This window comes from Lepus europaeus, chromosome 8, assembly GCF_033115175.1.
Source record: "Lepus europaeus isolate LE1 chromosome 8, mLepTim1.pri, whole genome shotgun sequence".
Taxonomy (NCBI): domain Eukaryota; kingdom Metazoa; phylum Chordata; class Mammalia; order Lagomorpha; family Leporidae; genus Lepus; species Lepus europaeus.
The window spans coordinates 124,980,594-124,990,032 of NC_084834.1; the positions used below are offsets into that span (position 1 = coordinate 124,980,594).

Sequence of the window (9,439 nt, forward strand, 5' to 3'; positions counted from 1 at the left end):
TCTAGAGTACAGGGACCACACTCTCCATAAGTTTTTTTTTAAAGATTTGTTATTTTATTTATTTGAAAGGCAGAGTTATAGAGAGAGAGGGAGGGAGGGAGCCAGGAAGAGAGAGAGAGAGAGCAAGAGTGATCGAGCTCTTCCATCTGCTAGTTCACTTCCCATGTGACTGCTATGGCTGGAGCCAGGAGCCGGGAGTTTCCTCCAATTCTCCTGCATGGGTGCAGAGGCCCAAGTACGTGGGCCATCTTCTACTGCTTTCCCAGGCCATAGCAGAGAGCTAGATCGGAAGTGGAACAGCCGGGATTTGAACCGGTGCCCATATGGGATGCCGGCACTGCAGGTGGTGGCTTACCTGCTATGACACAGCGCTAGCCCCATTCCATCATTTTTTTTTTCATAAACAAAAGCATGAAGGGTGTTATGCTCAGCTCAAATGATCCCTGTCACACCTGTTCCGACCACTATGGTGGCGAGAGCAGAAACATGGCTCCATCATCTTAGTTAGGAATTGGTTCTATGGCTGGCAATTTCAACGAGAGCAGACGCAGAAAGATATAGGAAGAAAAGGAGAAACAGAGAGCACATATGAGACCTGGGATATGACAGTGGGTTCCACAAGGACCTTTGTGTGAATTAGGACAAGGTTGTCCTTTGGGGAGCTCCATGTGTGGTTCACTGGGTGAAACTCGATATGAATTAGAAAATGCCATCTCAGGCCAGCGCCTTGGCTCACTTGGCTAATCCTCCACCTGCGGCGCTGGCACCCCGGGTTCTAGTAATGGTTGGGGGTGCCTGGTACTAGTCCCGGTTGCTCCTCTTCCATCCAGCTCTCTGCTGTGGCCTGGGAGGGCAGCAGAGGATGGCCCAAGTGCTTGGGTCCCTGCACCCACATGGGCGACTGGGAGGAAGTACCTGGCTCCTGGCTTCAGATTGGTGCAGTGCTGGCTGTAGCAGCCATTAGGGGAATGAACCAATGCAAGGAAGACCTTTCTCTCTGTCTCTCTTTCACTGTCTGTAACTCTCTCTCTCTCACTGTCTAACCTGCCTGGCAAAAAAAGAAAAAAAGTAAATAAAAAAAGAAAAAAGAAAATGCCACCTCATTTTTGTTGGAGATTGTCATCCTGTGCTCTGAGGGCTTTCCCAGGTGGGATAGCTATAGCCACAGTCCCAGCGTCCACTCACTGGATGCTGAGAGCACTCACACGATGTGGAATCATCAAAAGCTTGTTCAGATATCAGTAGGTGCTTCCTGGGGAGCAACGTCATCCCCTGTGAGAGGCGCTCACTTAGGTGCATGTAGCAGTATGCAAGAGTGCACCCTTTACAGAAAGGATCATGGGAAACTTGCCAGCCATCCCTCCCCACCTCTGCACCCCTACAGTACCCTTGGCAGGTGTATTTTTACAGTGTACAGTCTCCACAGCTGTGTGTAGCGGCCCTGCTGATTACCCTGCAAGCCTGCAAACTGGCTGAATTTCTTCCAGTTGCTTTACCGAGATACTCCTGAATCCTTAAAACTTCCTGCTCTTTGTGCCTTGTCTTGCTTAAATTGTTACTTTACTTTGTAAGCAGACAGTGCCCTCCTCTTCTCACCCCTCCCCTCCTCTGGTTCATCAGAGATTTCAAAAAGTGCTTTTCCATGGCTAGTTTTGGGTGCAGTGAATTAAACTGCTGTGTATGGCCCTGACATCACATAATGAGTATTGGTTAGAATCCTGACTGCTCCATTTCTGATCCAACTCTCTGCTAATGCACCTGGGAAAGCAGCAGAAGATGGTGCAAGTATTTGGGCCCCTGCCACCCACATGGAAGCCCAGAGAAAGTTTCTGGCTTCTTGCTTTGTTGTTGCAGCCACTTGGTGAGTGAACCGTTGGATGGAAGATTCTCTCTCTCTCCCTCCCTCCCTCCCTCCCTCCCCCTCCCCCTCTCTCCCTCTCCCTCCCTCTCCGTTCCCCTCCCTCTCCCTTTCCCCCCACCCTGCCTTTCAAATAAATAAATAAATGAATGCACCTTTAAAAACGTTCTTTCCTGTCACTGTTAGCTTGAGTAGCTCTATCACTCTGTTGGAAGTCTTTGAATGTATGGCAGTGGTTTGGAAGGTGTTACCTCTGTCAGCACTCATCTCACCCCTTCTTAAATGGACTTTCCTGTTTTTCCCTCAGATTTTGTATCCTTGCACAAAATGCATCTTAGATGCTGTGTTACATTTTGGTTTCCTTTCAAGACTGTGGCATCATTCCCCCTTATCCATGCTGTTTGATCTTTGACGATTGATAAAGATGTGACCTGAACAGAATTTCTCATAACTTAAAGGGACTTAGACTGGTATGCATGAGACAGGAAAAAATAGATTATTTGCTAATTAATTGAAAACTATGTTTTAAAGTGATAAAGATAAAGTGGTATTTTCCAAGATGGTAGTACTTCCTGTAATTGTGACAGAGCATGCAAAGGGTGGTGAGCTGTGGTGTCTCCTTTGCCTCATTTGTAATCAGGCTCATAGGCACATGGTCTGAGTGCAAGGTTGGATTCCAGCAGTACTCAGATTTATTTTCTTTTATTTCTATGGAATGAAAAATCCTCACACTTCCCAGTTGTCAGGAATGGTACCACTGTTTGGTGATGCCCTGTTACAGTTTTGGATATTTTGTCAGGTATGGCCTCAGGAATTATAACTCGTTTTCTTACTCAAGCACACTTTCAGACACTGGGACACGGATTTGATGAGCACTTCTATGTATCCCACTCAAGAGCCCACTGTGGGGTGGGCATTTGTGTAGCGGCTACCATGCTGCCTGTGACACCCCCATGTCCTATCAGAGCGCCTGGGCTCCATTCTTGCCTCTGCTCCTGATTCCAGTTTTCCTGACAGCAGGTGAGGACTCAGGTACTTGGGTCCCTGACACGGAACCCTTGTGGAAGACCCAAATGTAAGCTTCCGGTTCCTGACTTCAGTGTGGCACAGCCCTGGGTGTTGCCAGCGTTTGAGAACTGAGCCAGTGGAGAGGAGTGCTTTTTGTCTGTCTCTCTCTGCCTCTGAGTTAAACAATTTTGATAAAACTCACTGAGTGTTCCAACTTCTGAGATTGAAGGGTGTAAATCCCTGATTCACATTTCAGCCACATTTGAGTGTGAAAAGTTTCTTTTCATGATCGTTTACAGTGTTGGAGTGTGACTGCCAAAGATGCTCCATTGTGTCATTTCATTTGTACCAGTGGGGGAAAGAAAGCAGAGAGATAGCAGCCCTGGCCTAACCTCCCACCACACCAGCCTCCTTTCTGTACCAGACATTCTGGGGCCTTCTCCCTCCTGCATGTTAGCACCTGTTTCTCCTCGCTTCTGCGTGCCTGCTTCCTTTTCTTCCTTAGGTCTTCCCTCAAGTGTCACCTTCCTGGGGAGACCATTGACTAAAGTAGAGGTGAGATTGGCTGTTTCTAAATTAGCTTCACTGGGCAGCTGTGTCTCATCTCCCTGTCTACTTTCTTTATAACATTTATCACAATTGGTGTTGACATTGCTTGTTTACCTGTTTATTGGGTTTCCCAACCATGTTGTTGAGGCTGGGTTGTGTACAGCTATATTTCCAGGTCCTGGGCACAGCAGAAGCTCAATAAAGAGGATCTGAATTTCTAAATTGCTACTTTATCCCACCCCATGGTGTCTTTTTCATTTTCTAAATGTATTTAGATTTTGGTCTTGTCTTTGTCTTTTTCAAGTGGAAAACTGGCTTTTTATAGAGAATATTCTGTTGTTTTCCTTCATTGAAAGAAAAGTCAATTGGTTTGGCTGAGAATTTACCATATTTTCCTTGGAAATGATTGATGGCTTTGATGGCTTCATGCCACTCTTTAGAAAAATGTCACAACTTTGGATTCCCTGGGAGCTGGAGGCAAGCATATCATCATATATTAAAGGGCAATTTTCAGATAATCAATATTGGATTGTCTTTTTATCCTCTATTCCTTCCTTTTTCAACCATTTAGAAGAAGTCACACTTTTGAATGAAGTGGTTCCAATATATGTAATCTCAAATTCCATACTCCTTGGAGCTCTGCTCACAATTGTTATGAAATGATTATGTCTCTCAAAGTCGTATTTCTGCAATTTGACTGTATTTGGAGATGGGGGTTTTAGGGAGGAAATGGAGGTTAATGGTGTCATAAGCTGGGGTTCTGATCTGACAGGAAAGGGAGAGACACCAGGATACATGCTTGCTCACCAGGTGAGTACACAGGAATGCTGTGTGAGGACACAGGGGACAGGCGGCTGCTGCAAGCCTAAGAGAGAGGCCTGTCTGGACACTCACTCCGACAGCTTTAGGATCTTGGACTTTCAGCTGCCAGACCTGTGAGAAAATGCCTTCTGTGTAAGCCACCCAGCTGTGGTCTCCTGTAAGGGCAGGCTGAACAGACTGATGACACACGGACTGCGAAGGTTTGAGTTTAGAATTCAGTTTACCAATCTCATCACTAATTTTGTCCTTTATTTCAGTGAGTGGAGTTTGAACTGTTCCTTTAATTTTTAGTTTGAAGATAATGCACAATAAAATAGTAAACATCAAACTTCAGTTTTAACAAAGGTAAAACACAACACTCAACTTGAAAATAGATAAGAGTTATGAGTTACCAATAAAAATATAGTTGATTCAAACTGAGCACATGTATAACCTTTGGGAATGTGATGATCATTAAAATGAAGCAAGATTTCTCTGAAAATCAGCATTTACATAGCATTTCAAATTTTTGTGCAAAAATAAGTTTGTTGCATTTCCCACTGAAGTGAAAATGAACTGAAAACTCTGTGGGACCCACATTCCAAAATGCAGAGACTTTTTTTTCTTTAAAACATTTTGTGTTGAAAGAAAAGCCTTCTCATGTGTTAGGAGTCCAGTGGGATGGTGCCGGAGATTGCTTTACCTGTGCCAGGTAGGGGGCCAAGTTGCGCTTACAGGTGGATCCTCTTGGGCCACATCCCCTCCATTTACCACCATCTGTGCCCCGGATGCTGACTGCTATGGATTGCATCAAGATCTCACTTTGCCCTCTGACTGTAGTTGGTTTAGCACCAGTGGGAGATCAGAGAAGGGAGGCAGAATAATGCCCTCATGCCCAGTCACATGCATGTTGCAAACCCCGGGACCTGCAAACATCTTATCTTCTCTGGCAGAAAAAGCAGAAGGGACTAAACTAAGGGTCTTAAGAGGCCAGAGATGATCTTGCATGATCTGGGTGGATCCAGTGTCTTTCTGAGCAGAAAGTGAGAGGGTAAAAACCCCACAAGGAGCTGTGATGATGGAAGCAGAGGTGGGAGGGATGCAGCCCCAAGTTTGGGGAAGATTGGCTGCTTCCAGAAGCCTGAAGAAGCAAGACTCTCCTGAAGTCTTCAGAAGGAACCAGACCTACCAACATGTTGATTTTAGCCCCATGAGATTCATGACCATTAGAACTCTGAGAGTAATTGTGTGTTGTATTAAGACACTGAGCTGTTTGTTTATTAACTTTTGTAGGAAGCTAATTGGAATAGGAGCAAGAAAAGTGAGATTCGAGTATTTGTCATCCCCTCCCCAACCCTCTCCTGGGGCAGCTCCTGTGGACTGGATTTGTCTTCTGTCCTGTGCCCCCAGCCTGGTTTTTTAGGCTCTGGTAGCATCCTTCCACCTTCCCTTGAGGCCAGAAGTCCTTGCAAACAGAAAGTCTGCTGGATTTTCCTCATTTCATAGGAACTTGAATTTGCCATTTCCTACTCAGCTGCTGACTAATGTAAGGAGTAACATCGAGGAAGATGGGGAAGGCAATGGCGGAAGCTGTCATAGTGCGTCCCTCTTTCTCTCTCTGGCCAGCCTCTGCCTGCTTCGCTGAATCCCTTTTGGGCCCTGATGAGAACAAGACTCAGCCCACAACTTGTGGCCTTGGTCCTCACATACCAGAGCTGAGAGTACATTTGCAAAACACACATGTGGTTTATGCAGGGAGCATTTCTCCTTATTTTAAATTTTTTTCAATTGACAGAAACTTGCATGTATTTGTCATCTACAACTTGATTTTCTGAAGAAAATGTTTTTCTTCTGCTTTCAATTGCTAATAATGAAGAGACTCTAAAAAATGGTTGAGTTTGTAGTGCATCTTATTTGAAAACATTGTTGTTAGAAATTAAGGAAGCAGGAGTCAGCTTTGTGATGGTCCACATTGGTTTGATTCCCAGCCCTGAATCCTGACTCCAGCTTCCTGCTAATGCACACCCTTGGAAACAGCAGGAAATGGCACAAGTCATTGGGTTCCTCCTACCCATATGAGAGAGCTGGATTGAGTTCCTAGTTCCTGGCTTTGGCCTCACCTAATCATGATTGTTGCAGGCATTTGGGGAGTGAACTAACAGCTGAAGCTCTTTTTTCTCTTTGACTTTCCAATAAGTAAAAAAAAAAAAAAAAAAACATTGAAAAGAAAACAAAAACTAAGGGAATGTTATAAAATTTCTGAGAAAACTTGTTAAGAAATACTCTTTTTTTCCTGGGTTTTTAAAATAGCTCTTGATATAAGGAACTCTTAATTGGAATATCATAAGTACATGCTATATTGAGTATCTTGTATATGTATCAGGTGCATATTTGTGTGTTCTGACTTTTGAAAATTGCACTGACTTATTTTGAGGTTTATATATGTGTTTTATATTGAATATGATAGATAGCTAGATAGATAACTCTTTGGAGAATCAGAATACTATTCTGAGAAAGAGAAGTTCTTGGCAAACCATCCCATGTGAAACGTTACAGTGAGTGTTTCTCTTTTCTCACCCCACTGCGATTTGGTGATTCTGCCCCACCCTGCACGGTGTCAGGAATGTAATCCTCTGCTGTGATTTAATGGTAATTTAAAGTTTCATGCTAAATTCTCTGGTAGCGTTCAAAAATATATTACTGACCTTTTAGAACATATTAAGTGCTGAAACTATATCATTTTATTTTCTTTTTATCTTTTAACCTTGGTAAAGAAATATCCTCACTTTTTGCATGCAACTGAATTGTTTCAGCTGTTTTCCTAAATATGGGGATAAAGGAAGACAACTTTGAGGATTTAGGACAGGCTCTGTGACACAATTCCTGGTGTTTTCAAAGAGCTACTCTCCATATAAATAAAAAATGTGAGTTATTTGTCCTTCTGCCTCTACCCTGTTCCCTAGTTTTATGTGAGCTGGACTGTTGCTGGTCAGTGAGGTGCTACATGGGGTGAGAGAGCAAGTGGTAGTGCAGGATTCTCACCAGGCTCTGCTCCCCTGGGTTCCCTGAGCATCCATTGCATCATCCAGCATGTGGATATGTGGCTTTCCTTTTTTTCAGTTATATTACGATCTGCTTATTTGGGGGCAGGGTAGAGATATGGAGGGGAGAGAGAGAAAGGAGAAGAGGAAGACAGAACTCCCATCTGCTGTTGTACTCTTCAGATGCCCTCCACAGTGGGAGCCAGACCGGGACTGGAGCCAAGAACTCCATCCAAGTCTCCCCTGAGGATGACAAGACCTTAGTTATTTGAGCCATCACCACTGCCTCCCAGAGTCTGCACTGGTGAGATGCTGGAGTCAGAAGCTGGAGCTGGAAATTGAACCTAGGCACTCTGTGGTGGGACACAAGCATCTTAGTGACTAGGCTAAAGCCCACTCCCATACTTGCTGTACAGTGCCTTATTTTATTAGAATTGTATGACTCCCTAATAGAAACAAATGTGGGTGGTGACAAATTCTTTCAATTTCTGTTTGTCATGGAAGGTCTTTATTTCACCTTCGTTCATAAATGAGAGTTTTTCAGGGTATGGTATTCTGGGTTGAAAGTTCTTATCTCTTAAGATTTGAAATATATCTCACCATTCTCTCCTAGCCAATAGGGTTTCTGATAAATCCACTGTGAGTCTAACTGGAGATCTCTGAAAGTAATCTGGCATTTCTCTCATTTCTTTGTTTTACTGTGGAGAGTTTGATTACAGTGTGTCATCGTGAAGATCGTTTATGGTCATGTCTAGTAGTTCTGTTTGCTTCCTGTACTTGATGTCCCTTTCTTTATCCAGGTTAGGGAAATTTTTTGTTATTATTTCACTAAAAAATATGAAACACTTCACGAATTTGCATGTCATCCTTGCACAGGGGCCATGCTAATCTTCTCTGTATCATTACATTTTAGTATGTGCACACAAATCTACATTCAAAATGGATTAAAGACCTAAATCTATGACCTGATAACAACATCAAATTGTTAGAAAACATTGGGGAAACCCTGAAAGATATTGGCACAGGAAAAGAATTCTTGGAAAAGACCCCACGGGTACAGGCAATCAAAGACAAAATTAACAAATGGGATCACATCAAATTAAGAAGCTTCTGTACTGCAAAAGAAGAACTCAGGAAAGTGGAGTGGCAACTGACAGAATGGGAGAAATTATTTGCAAACTATGCAACTGATAAAGGATTAATAACCAGAATATAGAAAGAGATCAAGAAACTCCACAACAACAAAACAACCCAGTTAAGAACTGGGCCAAGGACTTCAACAGACATTTTTTCAAAAGAAGAAATCTAAATGACCAATAGACACTTGAAAAAATTCTTGGGATCAATAGCCATCAGGGAAATGCAAATCAAAACCACAGTGTGGTTTCACCTCACCCAAGTTAGAATGGATTTCATATAGAAATCAGCAAACAACAAATACTGGTGAGGATGTGGGGATAAGGATACCATAACTGTTGGTAGGAATGTAAACTGGTAAAGCCATTGTGGAATAAAGTTTGAAGATACCTCAGAAATCTGATTACAGACCTACCATCCCATTCCTGGGAATTTACCCAAGGGAAATGAAATCAGCAAATAAAGAGTTATCTGCACCTTTATGTTTATTGCAGCTCAATTCACAATAGCTAAGACATGGAATTAACTTAAATGCCCATCAAATGAATACTAGTTAAATAAATTATGGGGTATGCACTCTATGGAATACTACACAATGGTAAAAAATATGAAATCAGTCATTTACAACTAGATGAATCTGGAAAACATCATACTTATTGAAATAAGCTAGTCCCAAAGAGACAAATACCATCTTTCCCTGATCTGTGGTAACGGAGCACCTAAAAAGAAATCTGTAGAAGTGAAATCAACAGTTTAAGAAGTAGTGACTTGAACAGTCCTGTCTTTTTTTTTTTTTTTTTTGACAGGCAGAGTGGACAGTGAGAGAGAGAGACAGAGAGAAAGGTCTTCATTTTCCATTGGTTCACCCTCCAATGGCCACTACGGCTGGCACGCGCACTGCGCTGATCCAAAGCCAGGAGCCAGGTGCTTCTCCTGGTCTCCCATACGGGTGCAGGGCCCAAGCACTTGGGCCATCCCCCACTGCACTCCCGGGCCACAGCAGAGAGCTGGACAGGAAGAGAAGTGACCGGGACAGAATCTGGCA

At 43.3% G+C, this 9,439-nt stretch overlaps 1 pseudogene; it reads right to left on the reverse strand.

Moving 5' to 3' along the window:
* Window positions 1-8,088: 8,088 nt before the first annotated feature.
* LOC133766096 (U6 spliceosomal RNA) lies at window positions 8,089-8,189 on the reverse strand (annotated as a pseudogene).
* Window positions 8,190-9,439: the final 1,250 nt, after the last annotated feature.